General features: G+C 47.4%; 1 protein-coding gene and 1 pseudogene across 1 annotated transcript in view; one reads left to right on the top strand and one right to left on the bottom strand.

The window, feature by feature from the left end:
• The window catches only part of kif4 (kinesin family member 4), a 107,540-nt gene extending 106,010 nt beyond the window's left edge, over positions 1 to 1,530 (bottom strand). The window contains exon 1 of the mRNA XM_073824895.1: positions 1,326 to 1,530. The gene's annotated coding sequence lies outside the window, so the exon portion shown is untranslated. The remainder of the gene's footprint in view (positions 1 to 1,325) is intronic.
• LOC141292873 (multidrug and toxin extrusion protein 1-like) overlaps positions 1 to 19,841 on the top strand; it is a 341,992-nt pseudogene that overhangs the window by 145,594 nt on the left and 176,557 nt on the right.

A 19,841-nucleotide genomic window follows, 5' to 3' on the forward strand; every position in this document is an offset into this window, starting at 1 on the left:
GGAAACCCTGATGGACTTTGAGGATACATTTATAATAACGGTTCTTTACGTGAATAAATTTTAAAATATAATTTATTCCTGTGATTCAATTTGAATTTTCAGCATTACGCTAGTCTTCAGTGAATTCAGTCCAATATGCTGATTGCTGCTCAAGAAACATATCTGATTATCAACATAAAAAACAATTGCTTCTTCATATATTTGTGTAATCCATAATACATTACCATTTAAAATAGTTTTTTTATACTTTTATTCACCAATGACAAGTTAAATTGATCAAAAGTCACAGTAAAAGACATGTCACAAAAGATCTTATTTAAAATCAATTCTAATATGTATCATGATATAAATGATATATACACACAGAATATGCATACAAGTCACAAAGTCAACTTAATTTCTAAAGCGCTTTATACAATTGGTAGATTGGTATACAATGTAGATTGACAGCAACTTCACAATTGTATTAAATTCTGCTGTAAAGCAACTCTAATAAGTCAATAGTGTCATTATGTATTGTGCATATGCATGTGCCAGTGCTATAACAAACTCATGTGCACTCTGAACAAGCAAAAGACAAACAAGAGTACTATTTTAAATTTTTCACATCTGTGTGTAGTTTGGCATGTGTGTGGCTAATTATTTTATATTTGTGTGCAGAGCAAAAATTCTATTTTCAGAAGAATGAATTTGAATGAAGTGTTTGCTTTTGCAAGATATGTGTGATGTTTTGCATGTTATGTGTGTTTTGTGTGTAACGTTAGAGTTTTGAGAAATGGAGGCATAGTTTCGAAAATGTTTAAGTATTTAAAAAAAAAAAAACTGCAATACTATGGTAGCCTTTTTAAACTCTGGCTACTATTGTATGTACTGAAAAGCCTAACTTCCTTAGCGTTTAAATAAATGACTTTCAGTGGAAGTATCACTTCTTATTACCGTTCATAAAAACCAGGGATTAAAGTTTGCCATAGTAGAAGTCAAATTCGACAACAAACCACCACTTCTGTGACACATACATAACTTACATATCAGGTAACATGCATTACAAGTTAGCCAAATATCAAGAAGTCTTTTTGGTTCAAAATAAGGCTGTATGAAACTGACATAACATACAAGACTAGTCTTTAAGATAAGGTAAGGTAAGGTAATAAAAACCATATTTATGCAACAAGGCCCTAAGGCCTGAACTGTCCTTAATTCCAATATCATGCATCCTTATACACACATTCTACATACAAACATACATCTGCACCAAACAACACATAAGCAAAACAACGAGTTAGCACAATAAAGCAGAATGTTTAAAACGCATGTCATTACGTTACCTTCCACGCTGTAATGTGTTGTTTTCGTTCTCGATGAGCAAAGCTCAGTAACACTTACTTTTTACACAAAATCGAATAAATTTTAAATAAAACAGGACAAAATCTTAATCACACTTTCAAGACACCGTTATTTTATGCAAAGACGGACTTCGTTAACCGTTTCTGCCAAAAAAATCCGAGGATCGCCGTTTTTGTAAAGGAAGACCCTGCCCGCCACTTTCAAATAACAAGCTCCGCCTTTCACGTCATTACGTGCGTCCGATAGATTCAGCTCCGCCTTCTTCTTCTTCTGAAGCGTTTATGGCGGTTGGCAAACCAACTGATAGGTGCTTTACCGCCACCAACTGGACTGGAGTGTGGAACAAGAGGTTGGCAGACAAACTACATAAAAAAAAAAAAAATTTAAAAAAAAAACTTTAAATTCTCTTAAACAGACCCGTCTCTTTCAGGAATGTGATTAACTGTACATATATTTTCTTAAGAGCTGCTCCAAGTATATTTTTCAATTGAAATTTAATTTGACTTTATATTTTTTTTACATGCATCTCTTAATTATTTCCTTTCATTTCCATATGCATGACATTCCACTATCACATGCTGTACAGATTCAAGTTGATTACAATGTATACATAATCCATTTGCATGTTTACCTAATATATGAAGTGTTTTATTGAGTCCTGTATGCCCTGTTCTAATACAGCTAATACTAATACAACTACCCTGCTGAAAAAACCAGCATATGCTGGTTAGGTATGTTTTGGTGCTGGGATGCTGGTTTTAGCTGGTATATGCTGGTCCTTTGCTGGTTTATGCTGGTCCCTTGCTGGTTTTTGCTGGTTTATGCTGGTCATGTTGCTGGTTAATGCTGGTCCTTTGCTGGTTTATGCTGGTCCTTGACCAGCAACATGACCAGCATAAACCAGCAAAGGACCAGCATTAACCAGCTAAGGACCAGCATAAACCAGCAAGGGACCAGCATAAACCAGCAAAGGACCAGCATATACCAACTAAAACCAGCATCCCAGCACCAAAACATACCTAACCAGCATATGCTGGTTTTTTCAGCAGGGTATCCTTTGAATGTTATACAGATGTCTCCCTGTGTCATTAATATTCCAATATTCCTGCCATTTCCTTTGTGTATTAACTTTAATTATTGCTTTAGCATCAGCTTTGCTTAATGCAATTTCCAAGTCTATTGTTTGTGATTTAAGAGACTGTTTTGCCAATACATCAACTTCTTCATTTCCTTTCACACCAACATGTGCAGGAACCCAGACAAATGATACATTAAAACCTTTATTATGTAACCTATATATAGCTAGATATATTTTATTTAAAATATCAAGTCTGCATGATTTCCCAGATTGTATACTATTGAGAGCAGAAAGACTATCAGATGCAACTACTACATTGTTTTTATTCCTTTGTTCTATCCACTGTAAGCCTAACATTATGGCTACAAGTTCTACTGTATAAACTGAGAGATGATCGGTTGTTCTCTTTTTAACAATTTCCTCACATTGTGGGATGTACACTGCAGCACCTGTGTGTCCATTTTCAGGGTTATTTGAACCATCTGTGTATATAATTATTTTATTTGCAAAATGCATCTCTATATAGCTTTGTACTATATTCCAGACAGGCATTAGCTTCATTTTCCTTTGATTTCTTTTTGTAACTGCAAGTCAACTAATGGCATTACAAACATCCAAGGGGATATTTCTGAGTATGGGACATTAGGACAATACTAAATAGAGTGAAGACAAGCTATCCTTGCTTTTATATTTCCTATCCATCCAAAGCTCCTGAAATTAGATTTGTTATGTTCCCAACACTCCTTTAGTATGTTCTTTGCAGGATGTAACTCACTATGTCCTTGAAGGTTAACCCAGTATGAAAGCATAAGTTTTAGCCTTCTAATACTTAGTGGCATCTCCCCAGTTTCTACCTGCATTGCCGCAACCGGAGATGTTTTAAAAGCTCCACTGAATATTCTAAGAGCTTGGGCTTGTTCTATGTCTAATTTCTTAAGGTTAATTTCAGCTGCTGACATGTAAGCAATTGAACCATAGTCAAATGTAGACCCAGTATATATTCCTCAAGGAAGACTTAGTTGCTCCCCAATCTAATCCTGACAAACAACGCAAGATATTGCTAATTTTCTTACACTTTGAACTTATTTTGTCAATTTGTTGTCTCCAAGTCAGTTTTTCATCAAATAGTACTCCTAGAAATCGGATGATCCTAACTTGTTCAAGTTCATCTGTCAGGGTTCTGCCCTGACAGCCCTGTCTGTGTTGTCATTGTTTAATGTCTCTATGTTTGTCTTGTGCCTGAGCACATGGCTGTGTCTTTGTTTATGTTGGCCATGTGCTCCCCTTGTCCTGCCTCCTCGTTTTCTGTCACCACGCCCCCTTGTTTAGCCCTCATTACCTGAGTATCTTCACCTGTTTTTCTTGTCTGGTCCTCATTAGTCTTGATTGTCTGCACCTGATCCTCATGTGTCCTGTTCCTTTATATTGTGCTGTCTTCTCTGTTCTCACTGCTGGTTCGTTGCGTTTGCTTTCCGTGTTCTAGCATCTTTATAAGTCTTCACCTAGTTGTATTAATAGTATCATCTCTTTACTCCTTGTCAGTCTAGTTTCTCATTTAGTTCTTTTGTAGCATTTTGGATTTTTCTTTTGTTTGTTATTTTTTTTGTCCCTGTCTTGTGACCGCCTTTATTTTGTTCTAGCTTATTCTAGCTTTTAGTTTAGTACTTTGTTTTTTTGTTTTTGACTTTTTCCAGTCTAGTTTTTTTGGGTTTTGTTTCTAGCTTTTTGGTTTTATTTTCTTTGTTTCTTTTCTTTTCCCCTGTTATTACAGTTTTAGTTTTTTATTGTTTTTTTTTTTTCCCTGTGTGTTCTTGTTGTCTTGTTCTGTATCTTTGTGTTTGTCCTGTTCAGTGTCTTGTCTGTCCCCCCTGGCGGCTGCTCTCTGGACCTGGCTTACTGGACTGGTGGTTGTAGCTCTGGACCAGGCCCTATCGTTAATGCTCCATCTCCCTGACCCTGCTGCCCTGCCTTGCCTGGGTCCATCTCTGCTGTCTCCTGTCTCCCCTGTCGTCTGTCCTGCCTCACAGTCAAGAACTTCCATGATCATCACCTCCCTGTTTGCACTCCCGTTCACTCAATAAATGTTCAATTTCCGCTCATTCTGCATTTGGGTCTTTTTCTAGTGTTCTGCGGAGCCAGACCGTGACAGAACGAACCAGCCAACCGAGGACCCAGCAGAATGAGCATCAAGTTTGTTCCACCCGCTACCATCGAGGAGTATCTGGCGCTCCAGCAGGCAGTGGCGTCCCTTCGCCAGCAGGGCAGAGAACCTCGGTCCTATTCCCAGTTCTTCTGGACCATGGCAAGGGGTCTGGATTATGACGACACGGCCCTTAAAGAGGCTTTCAACCTCACCTTGGATGACCCCTTGCCACGATGGGAGATGGAGCAACTACGTATTCTGGACTTTTGGGGCTTCTCTAATTATTTGCACCATCGCAAGGACTGGCAAATCCTGAACCCCCCGGAGGATGTCGGCATTGACCAGCCTACCCTTCTTTCCCCTCCAAGTCAAGTCCACCATCATCTTCTGACTCCCACAAGAATACGGAGGGATCGTAGGAAGAGGGCGGCTCGAGCTGCTGCGTCTGCCAGGGTGCCAGTCCCTGCTCCAGCCCCTGAGTCCGCTCCAGTGTCTGCTCCAGCCCCTGAGTCCGCCCCAGTGTCTGCTCCAGCCCCAGTGTCGGCTCCAGCCCCTGAGTCCGCTCCAGTGTCGGCTCCAGCCCCTGAGTCCGCTCCAGTGTCGATCCCTAAGAAGAAGTGCAAACCCAAGAGGAAGAGAGCAATCCAGAACTTTGTCCTACCCTCAGAATCCTCCGAACCCGCTCAAATCACACTGGAGCCCGCCGAGCCCATTGTAATTAATCCTGATCCACCTAAATCCACTCCAGACATCCAAGGGCCGGTCAAGTCGTCTGCGGTCATTCTTGAGCCAAGTCAAGACACCGCCTCACTTCATAAGCCAAGTCAAGACCCAGCTTCACTACCTAAGCCAAGTCAAGACACAACCTCTCTCCCTAAGCCCAGTCCAGAAACAGGCTCACTTCCTAAGCCAAGTCTTGACACAGCTTCTCTTCCTGAGCCCTGTCAGGACACTGTCTCGCTTCCTGAGGCAGGTCATCACACGGCCCCGCATTCTGAGTCAAGTCGGGACTCGACTTCACATCCTGAGTCAAACCAAGACATTATTTCTCGTTCTAAGTCTGGTCAAGACACCGCTGCACCTCCTGAGTCCAGTCAAGTTGCAGAGGTTCTAGTAAGCTCTAGTCCTGTCACAGCTGTTTTTTCAATGTCCAGCCAGGTTACAGCTGATCCCTTGAATTCAAGTCAAGTCACAGCTGTCTCGCCCGAGTCAAGTCACGTCTCGCCCGAGCTTCCTGAGTTTCCGGCCAAGATGGCCGTTGACCCCGAATCCCCGGCCAAGATGGCCGCTATTCCTGAGTTTCCGGCCAAGGAGGCCGTCTATCCTGAATCCCTGGACAAGATGGCTGCCAACTCTGAGTCCCCGGCCATGAAGGCCGCCATTCCTGTGTTCCCGGCCAGGGAGGCCACCAAGTCAAGATCCCCGGCCAAGGAGGCCGCCGACCCTGAGTCCCCGGCCAAGGAGGCCGCCGATCCTGACTCTCTGGCCAAGATGGCAGCCGACTCCGACTTCCCGGCCAAGATGGCCGCCGATCCCGAGTCCCCGGCCAAGGAGGCCGCCGATCCCGAGTCCCCGGCCAAGGAGGCCGCCGATCCCGAGTCCCCGGCCAAGGAGGCCGCCGATCCCGAGTCCCCGGCCAAGGAGGCCGCCGATCCCGAGTCCCCGGCCAAGGAGGCCGCCGATCCCGAGTCCCCGGCCAAGGAGGCCGCCGATCCCGAGTCCCCGGCCAAGGAGGCCGCCGATCCCGAGTCCCCGGCCAAGGAGGCCGCCGATCCCGAGTCCCCGGCCAAGGAGGCCGCCGATCCCGAGTCCCCGGCCAAGGAGGCCGCCGATCCCGAGTCCCCGGCCAAGGAGGCCGCCGATCCCGAGTCCCCGGCCAAGGAGGCCGCCGATCCCGAGTCCCCGGCCAAGGAGGCCGCCGATCCCGAGTCCCCGGCCAAGGAGGCCGCCGATCCCGAGTCCCCGGCCAAGGAGGCCGCCGATCCCGAGTCCCCGGCCAAGGAGGCCGCCGATCCCGAGTCCCCGGCCAAGGAGGCCGCCGATCCCGAGTCCCCGGCCAAGGAGGCCGCCGATCCCGAGTCCCCGGCCAAGGAGGCCGCCGATCCCGAGTCCCCGGCCAAGGAGGCCGCCGATCCCGAGTCCCCGGCCAAGGAGGCCGCCGATCCCGAGTCCCCGGCCAAGGAGGCCGCCGATCCCGAGTCCCCGGCCAAGGAGGCCGCCGATCCCGAGTCCCCGGCCAAGGAGGCCGCCGATCCCGAGTCCCCGGCCAAGGAGGCCGCCGATCCCGAGTCCCCGGCCAAGGAGGCCGCCGATCCCGAGTCCCCGGCCAAGGAGGCCGCCGATCCCGAGTCCCCGGCCAAGGAGGCCGCCGATCCCGAGTCCCCGGCCAAGGAGGCCGCCGATCCCGAGTCCCCGGCCAAGGAGGCCGCCGATCCCGAGTCCCCGGCCAAGGAGGCCGCCGATCCCGAGTCCCCGGCCAAGGAGGCCGCCGATCCCGAGTCCCCGGCCAAGGAGGCCGCCGATCCCGAGTCCCCGGCCAAGGAGGCCGCCGATCCCGAGTCCCCGGCCAAGGAGGCCGCCGATCCCGAGTCCCCGGCCAAGGAGGCCGCCGATCCCGAGTCCCCGGCCAAGGAGGCCGCCGATCCCGAGTCCCCGGCCAAGGAGGCCGCCGATCCCGAGTCCCCGGCCAAGGAGGCCGCCGATCCCGAGTCCCCGGCCAAGGAGGCCGCCGATCCCGAGTCCCCGGCCAAGGAGGCCGCCGATCCCGAGTCCCCGGCCAAGGAGGCCGCCGATCCCGAGTCCCCGGCCAAGGAGGCCGCCGATCCCGAGTCCCCGGCCAAGGAGGCCGCCGATCCCGAGTCCCCGGCCAAGGAGGCCGCCGATCCCGAGTCCCCGGCCAAGGAGGCCGCCGATCCCGAGTCCCCGGCCAAGGAGGCCGCCGATCCCGAGTCCCCGGCCAAGGAGGCCGCCGATCCCGAGTCCCCGGCCAAGGAGGCCGCCGATCCCGAGTCCCCGGCCAAGGAGGCCGCCGATCCCGAGTCCCCGGCCAAGGAGGCCGCCGATCCCGAGTCCCCGGCCAAGGAGGCCGCCGATCCCGAGTCCCCGGCCAAGGAGGCCGCCGATCCCGAGTCCCCGGCCAAGGAGGCCGCCGATCCCGAGTCCCCGGCCAAGGAGGCCGCCGATCCCGAGTCCCCGGCCAAGGAGGCCGCCGATCCCGAGTCCCCGGCCAAGGAGGCCGCCGATCCCGAGTCCCCGGCCAAGGAGGCCGCCGATCCCGAGTCCCCGGCCAAGGAGGCCGCCGATCCCGAGTCCCCGGCCAAGGAGGCCGCCGATCCCGAGTCCCCGGCCAGGATGGCCGTCGATCCCGAGTCCCCGGCCAGGATGGCCGTCAAGCAGGAGTTCCCGGAGTCAGCCCTCAAGCCAATTCCCGTAGCCCAGGAGGGCGTCCCTGATGCAGCCTTCAGACCTGATCCTGTTGCCCTGATGGGCATGCCCAAGGTAGCCCAAGACCTCAAGCCCAGTCCTAAGTTTCCCCAAACTAGATGCCCCCATGGACCAAGAGGGGCTTCTGGTGGGGTTCCTGGGCCCACCATCCCTCCCCCAGTGCCGCCCAAGCCTGGTGGGCCTCCAAAGTGGCCTCCCCCTTGCTCGGTCCAAAGCCACTTCCCTGGACTTTTCCTTCCCACCCCTTTCCCTCCCTCAGTATTCCCTGGCTACCTTGGGTTCCCCAACCTAGCACCCCACCCACCCTCCCTGTTGGTACCCCCTTGGCACTTGCCCTTCCTGGACGCCTGGAGGCGTCCGTTCGGGGGAGGGTACTGTCAGGGTTCTGCCCTGACAGCCCTGTCTGTGTTGTCATTGTTTAATGTCTCTATGTTTGTCTTGTGCCTGAGCACATGGCTGTGTCTTTGTTTATGTTGGCCATGTGCTCCCCTTGTCCTGCCTCCTCGTTTTCTGTCACCACGCCCCCTTGATTAGCCCTCATTACCTGAGTATCTTCACCTGTTTTTCTTGTCTGGTCCTCATTAGTCTTGATTGTCTGCACCTGATCCTCATGTGTCCTGTTCCTTTATATTGTGCTGTCTTCTCTGTTCTCACTGCTGGTTCGTTGCGTTTGCTTTCCGTGTTCTAGCATCTTTATAAGTCTTCACCTAGTTGTATTAATAGTATCATCTCTTTACTCCTTGTCAGTCTAGTTTCTCATTTAGTTCTTTTGTAGCATTTTGGATTTTTCTTTTGTTTGTTTTTTTTTTTTTTGTCCCTGTCTTGTGACCGCCTTTATTTTGTTCTAGCTTATTCTAGCTTTTAGTTTAGTACTTTGTTTTTTTGTTTTTGACTTTTTCCAGTCTAGTTTTTTTGGGTTTTGTTTCTAGCTTTTTGGTTTTATTTTCTTTGTTTCTTTTCTTTTCCCCTGTTATTACAGTTTTAGTTTTTTATTGTTTTTTTTTTTTCCCTGTGTGTTCTTGTCTTGTTCTGTATCTTTGTGTTTGTCCTGTTCAGTGTCTTGTCTGTCCCCCCTGGCGGCTGCTCTCTGGACCTGGCTTACTGGACTGGTGGTTGTAGCTCTGGACCAGGCCCTATCGTTAATGCTCCATCTCCCTGACCCTGCTGCCCTGCCTTGCCTGGGTCCATCTCTGCTGTCTCCTGTCTCCCCTGTCGTCTGTCCTGCCTCACAGTCAAGAACTTCCACGATCATCACCTCCCTGTTTGCACTCCCGTTCACTCAAATGTTCAATTTCCGCTCATTCTGCATTTGGGTCTTTTTCTAGTGTTCTGCGGAGCCAGACCGTGACAGAATCACTGTAATAGTTTAGTGAAGCTCTCTTATGTTGCTTAGAAAAACAAATACCTGAGATTTAGTTTTTGATATTTTAAAACCCCATTTATGTGACCATTGTTCCACAACCAAAATTGCTTTCTGCATTTTCTTTTGCATATATTCCACATTTCTTCCTCTAACCCAAAGAGCCCCATTGTCTGCATATAATGATTTTCCTATACTATGAGGAAAATTACAGGTCACGTGGTTATGGACAAAACGAATCAAGCTCCAATACAGTGCTTCACTGTGAGATGTTTCGTTTTTTTGATACAAGCTTCGGTGTCAAACGTTACATCACTACTGATGGTTGTTTAGTGTTTTGCCTTACCGTTCATCCTTGTCCTAGTTCCTTTGGTTTTTCCTAGCCTTGTCTCAGTTCAGTTCAGTTTCTTAGTCATAGTCTTAGTTTTCCTAGTTTCATAGTTTTGTCATTTATCACTTTGGACTGCTCTTTTGGATTTTGACCTTCTCGCCTGTTATTTGGACTACTCTTTCGGATTACCTTGTTTGTTCCTGTTTGCTGGTGATTTCGACCCTGCCTGTCAACCACGATCTGTTTAATAAAGCTTGCATATGGATCAACACGTCAGTCTCCAGACGCCGCTTGTTACACCTATATTAATTACATTATATTTAATTTCATTCTGTAAAAAAAATTGCTACACCACCACCTGTTCTATCTTTCCTATCATTCCTTATGCCATTATACCCATATAACAAAATAATACCCATATAACAAAATCCCATTCTGGCTTTAACCATGTTTCTTGTATGCATATGACATGAGGTTTATCCTGTACATTTCATATGAACTGTTTAAATTCCTGACCATTAGCAACCAGACTTCTTGCATTCCATTGCAGTATATTTAATGTACTGCAAAATCTCCATCCCATGCTTGAGAACTAGTAGTTCCCCCACCTAACATTCTTTCCACTGATTCTTTTCCCAGACCTTTGATTCCGAGATATTTCTCAGCTGATCTCACTATTATCTTGATCTTCTCAGTCTTCTTATCAGTCTGTGCTGTACAATTAATAACATCAACAATGAATAAAATAAAATAATTTTTCCCACTATCTGTGTATCATCCTTAATCTTGGCACATCCAGAACATGAATTTGTCATTTTACCCTCTATAACTTTTTCCTTTGGCCTCTCTACTTCACCAGGTACTCTTCTCACTGCTTCAGCATATGAAATCCCTTGTGCAGTTTTCACTCTCTGAACTTCTGCTGCTTTCTTACTGACTTCACATCCACGATATGCTGAGCTGTGCTCCCCTCCACAATCACAACACTTTAATTTAGCTCCTTCGTTACATTTTCCATACTCATGTTCACCTGCACACCTTCCACATCTTTGTTTGCCCCTACACACTGCCGCTACATGCCCATACCTTTGACACTTAAAGCATCTAAAAGGCAGAGGAACATAAGGCCTGATTTCATAGCTCATAAATACAATGTATACTCTTGATGGTAGCCTTTCACTGTCAATTTTTAGCATAACTGCTAAACTATCACATTTCTCCCCATTTCTTGTTGTTTTCAAACGTCTAGCCTCAACTACATTGACTCCAACAACATTGTCTTTAATTTGTTCAACAGAAACTGTCATAGGAATCCCAAAGATAACTCCTCGTACATATTTTTTATTCTCAACCATTGTAACGATCACTTTTTGTCCCTCGATATTATTTAATTTAATGGCCTTCTTCTGTTGAGTGCTATCTTTGCACTCTATTAACAATGCTCCATTTCACATAGCTCTGGCACTTTTAATTTCTCCTATTAGTTTGTTTAGTAACTTCGTGAGATGTATTGGGTTCCACTTACCAAACAAAATGACCCTTCCTGCACTAGTTTCATTATTACTTTATTTTCTCCACTTTGCTCACTCTTTTTCGTTGTAATTTCACTTGATCCTTGATCACTCTCAGTCCCTTCACTATTTGAAATTATCTTTTGTTGTTTATGCCGTCCACGCTTTCGATTAGTTTTAATGCCTACCAAACTCCAGTCTTCAAGTTTACCACCACCTACTTCCATTCTTCCTGATTCGCTATCAAATCCGTCACTTCCTTCTGCCATCTCCTGGCCATTCACAGTCCAGTTGTTGCCAACCACCAGCTTCTTCAGCTCCGCCTTTCCACAACGACGTCAGTTAACTTTTGTCTTTCCATAAAGCAGTGCATCTACACTTTTTTATCAAATTGCTCAAATTCAACATTTTTTTCAAAATATAAATTACATAAAAACATGGAAATCTTTACATACATTAATACACTTAACAGCTTTCTTATATATACAGTATAGTATATATTTAGCTGGACATTATATGATCTCTAAAAAATGAGCAAAAATCTGACCAAAATTGGTTGAGTAAGGACAACTCCGAAATAAATGAAAAACCGTTTCTGTATGTAGACCACAAAATATAGTATGAAAGAAATTTCCTTTTCTTTATTTGATTAAATATTGTGATAATGAGTTTCCAGAATTTATGCCAAATCAAACCATAGAGTCTATAGTCTAGAGACAATATCTCTTTGAAAAAGGGCCCGAACCTGTCGATTATTGTGTTTATAGATTAAATTCTGGAAGAAAAGCATTTGTTTGTGAAAACTGGAGCTTTAGAAATGCTGTAGTTACAAAGCAAAAGAAAATGAAGACCTCCAACCTGTGAAAAAATATAATGAGGAATAATGTTACATATTCTAGTTTTTTTTTTAATTGTTTGATCCACTTAACTTAACTGGTTGATTGCATTGTGCTTTGTACTATACATTTGTCTTTGTCTACAGTCATTGCCTACTTGTTCAGGTAAATCAGTATATGTTGACATGCATGTTGTCTGTTGACATAGTCTTAATCTGTCTTTTTCGCTGTTGTTTTTGCTATCATCTTTATTGTCGTTTTGTTCTATCATCTTGTTGTGTCATCCTAACTGTCATCTTATTCTGTTGTCCTATTCTGTTATCCTTACTGTCATCCTGTTCTGTTGTCCTTATTGTACGTTTTGTTCTGTTGTCCTGTTCTGTCATCTTATTCTGTCAATCCTTACTGTTGTCTTGCTCTGTAATCTTATTATGACGTCCTTACTATAGTCTTCTTCTGTCATCCTTACTGTTGTTTTTCCTGTCATTATTCCTGTCATTGTTATTATTCTGTTGCCCTTACTGTAGTCTTGTTCCATGTTCCAAAGTTTGTAATACATTCCTAGACTGGCTTACTACAGGTGAGATTTTGCCAATATCTCCATTACTATATGTACAGAACACAAATATTTTATGAAAAAAATTATGGTGTACTATACAGACAATAAGAGAGATATTGGAAGTATTGTCTAAGGCGAGATATTGGCCAAATATATTTAGTCCGTTTGCCCACTAGGCATTTACTATAGTTATGTAAACATTCATTTTAATGAATTATTGGACTTCATTTTGTTTTGATGTAAATTTGCAGACGTTCCCTAAAGCAGCCTAGTCGAATATGCAGCGAATATCAAATGTGAAACTAACTTTACCGTGCTGATGAAGCTTATGATGACAGAACAAGACGACGGTAAGGACGATAGAATAAGATGACAGTTGGGATGACATAACTAGATGATAGTTAGGATAAGTTGCCAAGGTTAGCTACATTAAAAACAGATGGACACTATTTGAATGGGTTCCTATGGAGACTGGAACACAAGAGCATCTAATCTGATGTTAGAATTCGTAATGGCGGCGCTCATTATTTCCTTAGGAAAAAGGTCTATAATGGGTTTTATTTTAATGATACAGCCGGCTGCGCACCGTATTGAGCTTGGTCTCAATGTGGTGCTGAATGAGGTTTGTGGGACCAGGCAGGGGCAAGAACACATCTGCAAATTCAGCTTGCAACCTGGCCACATCAGTGAGCTGTGAGGGCGAGAGGGGATCTCCTTTTGGGTCCAGAGCGAGAGATTGATTTTTAGTGTTCACTTCTGGCCCGAGATCTTCCTCTCCACTCACCACCATCACCAACATCACTGACTCCACCTCACTCCACTTCTTGATTGAGATAGTAAATTTGATGTGCCCCACTCCTGTCTGATCGTACCACCACATAATTGAGATCCCCAACTCGTTGTGTGACCTCAAAGGGTTCTTGGGAGCAATACTAGTACTTTTTCTCCAGGTGCTAATTCACGTAATCTGGTTGTCCTGTAATATAGCCAGCTTTGTCTACCCTGAGCCTGTGACAATTTCTCTATAGAGAGCCACCCCAAAGTGCGGAGTTTTGTTCTCAGGTCCAGTACATACTGAATTAAATTTTTACTGTTTGAAGGTCTTTTCTCCCAAGTTTCCCTTAGAACGTCCAACACCCCGCAGGGCTGATGTCAGTAGAAAAACTTTAAGGAAGAAAACCCCGTGGAAAGTTGGGGGACATCCCACATGGCAAAAAGAACTTTCGAATCATGGTTTTCAATGTGCGATTAAATCATTCGACCAGACCGCCTGTTTGTGAGTGATAAACGCTGGTGCAAATCGATTTAATGCCCAATAGTTCGCAAAGTTTGCGGAGAGTCCGTGGCATAAACGCCATGCCTTGATCGGTGAGAATCTCTTTCAGGATTCCCACCCGGGAGATTAGACAAAACAGTGCGTCCACTACACTTTTTGCGGAAATGCTGCGGAGTACCACTGCCTCTGGGTATAGTGTTACATAATCCATCAGAACTAATGCAAAGCGATGCCCCCATGCAGACCCGATGAGGTCCATGCCAATTCTTTCGAAGGGGACCTGCATAAGAGGGAAAGGGGATAAAGGTGCTTTTGGGGTGGCCGTCGGATTCACTAGCTGACATTCATGACAAGACGTACACCACTTGCTCATTTTTTTTTTTTTACATGGTATAAAGCTAAAAGTGTGTTAGAGAGATTTAAATTGAGAGAGATTTAATTTTGATTTTTAATTTGTGATTTTTGTTCAGTGGCAAAGGGGCAGTGTTCGGGAAAGTTAATTTTAAAAGAAATGCATTACAATACTGCGTAACCCCTGTCACAAATTGAGTCGTCCTGTCATCATAAACTCTTGCACTACACATCATGGACTTCATTCCCCACAAGCCACTGCACTAATCACTGCATTCACCTGCTCCTTGTTTCTCACCGCACTGGTTACCGCTCACACCTGCACCTCATTTCTAGGACTGCATTTAAGCCACTCTCACACTCAGCTTCTTCGCGAAGTCTTGTATTGCCCCGGATGCATTTCTGAGCATTTCTTCCCGTGTTTGATTCTCGCTGCCAGCCCCGACCTTTCTGCCTGTGTTTTGTTGGAAGTTGCCGGTATTGTAAAAATACCTACTTCCCCCCAGTCCGTTTATCCGCCCTTTAAATAAAACAGTTTAAAGCCAATTTAATAGTAAAGTCAAAGTGCTGAGCTCAGGATTACAGAACAGCCAATATCAAATCTGACATGTGGGCAGTCCAGCAATGTCTCACAAAACTAAATGCAAGTATTTATATTCTTGATTCTGCAGGCCTCTCCTCCTGATATCGTTCAACCATTCTCCTCCAATCAGGGCGTGTTCACCAACCGTTCCTGGACAGAAAAGAAAATACAGCCCCATCCCATTCTTCTTCTTAGAGTGACCAAAAGTCTAGTCTAAAGTGACCTTCAAATTGCTACTACTTTTGCAGGGCTTCTTTTCTCCTACGTGCCTGTAAACAAAGGTTTCTCAGAAATGACATACATGTAGAGAGTTCGCAACTACACACACACATTTTACTAAACAGATTCTGTTACATAGTGTACACTTTGTCTTTTTCATAAGCACAGAACATTTCGTCTTCTCATAAGCACAGAACTTTCAAAACACAAATTTAAAAGCATTAACAAAAAGTATTTTCTACAGTTTTGACTACGATTTCTGCCTGCCCCTGTGTGTTTGTTTTGTTTTGTCTTATCTAATAAATGCTGCGAATGGATCTGCTCGTCTCCGACCGTCCTTGTGACAGAAGACTTCGCCACTACAAGGATCCAGCAGCTAGTATGGTGTCATCCGGTTCCAGCACGAATTCAACAGTACAGATCATGCGTCTCAAACAAGGTGAGCGGTCTGTTGAGGAGTATGCAATGGACTATCAGTCTACTATGGATGAGGCTTGCCTGATGATTTTCTTCCGTGGAGGACTCATGCCCATGTTTGCACCTAACTGGACTTTACAAATTTACATTGACATTGCTCTGCAAAGGAGTGGCTCTCCTTTTACTGTGGGAATCAAAGAAGAGGACAACAATGTTCCCACAGTAAACTCCAGCTCAGAGCCACTACACTAGATGGCTTCCACGCCAGAGTCTGCACACATGATGGCCGCCGTTCTTGAGTTCCCGGCCAAGATGGCCGCCAAGCCTGATTCCCCAGCCAAGATGGCTCCGTCCAGCCTCCCAGAGTCTCCGCTGGTTCCGCCCGGCCGTCCAGAGTCTCCGCTGGTGCCGCCCGGCCTCCCAGAGTCTCCGCTGGTGCTGCCCGGCCTCCCAGAGTCTCCGCTGGTGCCGCCCAGCCGTCCAGAACCTCCGCTGGTTCCGTCCAGTCGTCCAGAGCCTATGCTGGTTCCGCCCAGCCTTCCTGAGATTCCTGTCTGCCCTGTTCTGGCCACGGAGGCCATGTATGGACTGTCTAATTTCCCACCCACCCTCCCTACTGCCTCTGTCTCCTGACAGTCCCTCGGCTCACCTTCAACCCACCTTCGGTGCAGAGGAGTTGCCGTGGGTCTGCCAGTCTCCATCGGTGTCCTGGCTGGAGGATCCCTCACCATCGCCTCCAGCCTCAGAGTCCTGGACTCCGCCTCGGCCCTCCGACCCTGCTGCTCCACCCCGGCTCTCTGCTCCCTTGTGTCCGCTGTCGGCCGTCGGTCCACCAGCTCCGACGTCCCTCCGGCTCCGCCCCACCTTCGCCTCTGGACTCTACTCCTCCGGCTGCGCCTCGTCGCTCCGTCCTACCGGCTTTGTGGACCTCCTCCCTCCCGTGGGCACAGCCTCGGTCCTCTGTCACTCCGGCTCCGCCGTGTACCTCCGGACCTCCATTTCCACCTTGGTCGCCAGAGCCTTGGGTTCCGCCTTGGCCCTCCGGATCCTCTGTGTCGCCCAGGACCATTGACTCTCCGGTTCCGCCTCGGGCTCCACCGGCTCCACCTCCGTCGGTCGGCCCCATGGAGGAGCCAACCCTTCCTCCACCATGGCTTCTCCCTCCGCCGGTCCCACCTCAGTCCATAGCTCCATTACCCCCACATGGACCTGGCCCTCCATCCCTCCCCCTGTTCCGCCTCCGCTCCACCACCCTCCGGTTTCATTATGTGGTTAGAGCGTCTGGAAGCCGCTCCTTGGGGGGGGCTCTGTCACGAATTGAGTCGTCCTGTCATCATAAACTCTTGCACTACACATCATGGACTTCATTCCCCACAAGCCACTGCACTAATCACTGCATTCACCTGCTCCTTGTTTCTCACCACATTGGTTACTGCTCACACCTGCACCTCATTTCTAGGACTGCATTTAAGCCACTCTCACACTCAGCTTCTTCGCGAAGTCTTGTATTGCCCCGGCTGCATTTCTGAGCGTTTCTTCCCGTGTTTTTTTTCCCCATGTTTGATTCCTGGACTCCCTCCCGTGTTTGATTCTCGCTGCCAGCCCCAACCTTTCTGCCTGTGTTTTGACTACGATTTCTGCCTGCCCCTGTGTGTTTGTTTTGTTTTATCTTATCTAATAAATGCTGCGAATGGATCTGCTCGTCTCTGCCCGTCCTTGTGACAGAAGACTTCGCCACTACAAGGATCCAGCAGCTAGTATGGTGTCATCCGGTTCCAGCACGAATTCTACAGTACAGATCATGCGTCTCAAACAAGGTGAGCGGTCTGTTGAGGAGTATGCAATGGACTATCAGTCTACTATGGATGAGGCTTGCCTGATGATTTTCTTCCATGGAGGACTCTTAGAGCCATTGGCTTCACTCATGCCCATGTTTGCACCTAACTGGACTTTACAAATTTACATTGACATTGCTCTGCAAAGGAGTGGCTCTCCTTTTACTGTGTGAATCAAAGAAGTGCACAACAATGTTCCCACAGTAAACTCCAGCTCAGAGCCACTACGCAAGATGGCTGCCACGCCAGAGTCTGCACACACGATGGCCGCCGTTCCTGAGTTCCCGGCCAAGATGGCCGCCAAGCCTGATTCCCCAGCCAAGATGGCTCCGTCCAGCCTCCCAGAGTCTCCGCTGGTTCCGCCCGGCTATCCAGAGTCTCCGCTGGTGCCGCCCGGCCTCCCAGAGTCTCCGCTGGGGCCGCCCGGCCTCCCAGAGTCTCTGCTGGTGCCGCCCGGCCTCCCAGAGTCTCTGCTGGTTCTGCCCGGCCTCCCAGAGTCTCCGTTGGTGCCGCCCAGCCGTCCAGAACCTCCGCTGGTTCCGTCCAGTCGTCCAGAGCCTATGCTGGTTCCGCCCAGCCTTCCTGAGATTCCTGTCTGCCCTGTTCTGGCCACGGAGGCCATGTATGGACTGTCTAATTTCCCACCCATCCTCCCTACTGCTCCAGTCCCACCACCTCTGTCTCCTGACAGTCCCTCGGCTCACTTTCAACCCACCTTCGGTGCAGAGGAGGTGCCGTGGGTCTGCCAGTCTCCATCGGTATCCTGGCTGGAGGATCCCTCACCATCGCCTCCAGCCTCAGAGTCCTGGACTCCGCCTCGGCCCTCCGACCCTGCGGCTCCACCCGGCTCTCTGCTCCCTTGTCTCCGCTGTCGGCCGTCGGTACATCTGCTTCACCGTCCCTCCGGCTCCGCCCTCGTCGGTCGTCGCCCCACCTTCGCCTCTGGACTCTACTCCTCCGGCTGGGCCTCGTCGATCCGTCCTACCGGCTCTGTGGACCTCCTCCCTCCCGCGGGCACAGCCTCGGTCCTCTGTCGCTCCGGCTCCGCCGTGTACCTCCGGACCTCCATTTCCGCCTTGGTCGCCAGAGCCTTGGGTTCCGCCTTGCCCCTCCGGATCCTCTGTGTCACCCAGGACCATCGACTCTCCGGTTCCGCCTCGGGCTCCACCGGCTCCACCTCCGTCGGTCGGCCCCATGGAGGAGCCAACCCTTCCTCCACCATGGCTTCTCCCTCCGCCGGTCCCACCTCAGTCCATAGCTCCATTACCCCCACATGGACCTGGCCCTCCATCCCTCCCCCTGTTCCGCCTCCGCTCCACCACCCTCCGGTTTCATTATGTGGTTAGAGCTCCTTGGGGGGGGGGGGGGGGGGGGGAATTGAGTCATCCTGTCATCATAAACTCTTGCACTACACATCATGGACTTCATTCCCCACAAGCCACTGCAATAATCACTGCATTCACCTGCTCCTTTTTTCTCACCGCACTGGTTACCGCTCACACCTGCACCTCATTTCTAGGACTGCATTTAAGCCACTCTCACACTCAGCTTCTTCGCAAAGTCTTGTATTGCCCCGGCTGCATTTCTGAGCGTTTATTCCCATGATTGTTTTCCCGTGTTTGATTCCTGGACTCCCTCCCGTGTTTGATTCTCGCTGCCAGCCCCGACCTTTCTGCCTGTGTTTTGACTACGATTTCTGCCTGCCCCTGTGTGTTTGTTTTGTTTTGTCTTATCTAATAAATGCTGCGAATGGATCTGCTCGTCTCCGACCGTCCTTGTGACAACCCCCTTAAAAAAGTGTCATTAGAGAATCATTAGAAACTGATTTAGCAGTGGGATATGGAGATTAAATGGAGGCATATACCAATAAAGGTTGTTTTTGTGGAATAAAACCAAAAGTTAAAAATAAAAAAAAGTTGGTGCAGAATAATGAAGGGAATTGAAAAGAAGAAATAATTATGACCAGATTAAGAATAGGACACCATAATTTAAAATAGTAGGCCTACACTATATATTAAAGGGAAGCACCCAACTGGTATTTATGTTATTGTCATGTAAACTAAATGCTTATTATTCACATGCAGTGTAAGGACAGAGAAAAACACGATGGAATATGTGGGATAAATAGGGACAGGAATAAAGGATATACTGGATTGGGGTGTGAATGAACAAGACAAAATGTTATGTATGTATGCAGTTTAAAAAGTTGGCTTGTCTTAATATTGGTTGACAAGCTAACTTTTTAAACTACAACGTCACAAGAAGAACAAAAGATGAAGGTTGCTAATGATGTATTTGCAACAATAGAGAGAAATATTAATAAATCATTGTTTGCAGATGATGGAGCTTTGTGGCTTAGAGGTAGGAATGTTAAAGGAACACTCCACTTTTTTTTTGGAAATAGGCTCATTCTCCAACTCCCCCCGAGTTAATAAGTTGATTTTTACCGTTTTGAAATCCATTCAGCCGTTCTCCTGTTCTGGCGATATCACTTTTAGCATAGCTTAGCATAGATCATTGAATCCTATTAGACCAATAGCATTGCATCCAAAAA

The sequence above is a fragment of the Garra rufa genome, chromosome 19 (assembly GCF_049309525.1).
Source record: "Garra rufa chromosome 19, GarRuf1.0, whole genome shotgun sequence".
In the NCBI taxonomy this organism is placed as follows: Eukaryota; Metazoa; Chordata; class Actinopteri; order Cypriniformes; family Cyprinidae; genus Garra; species Garra rufa.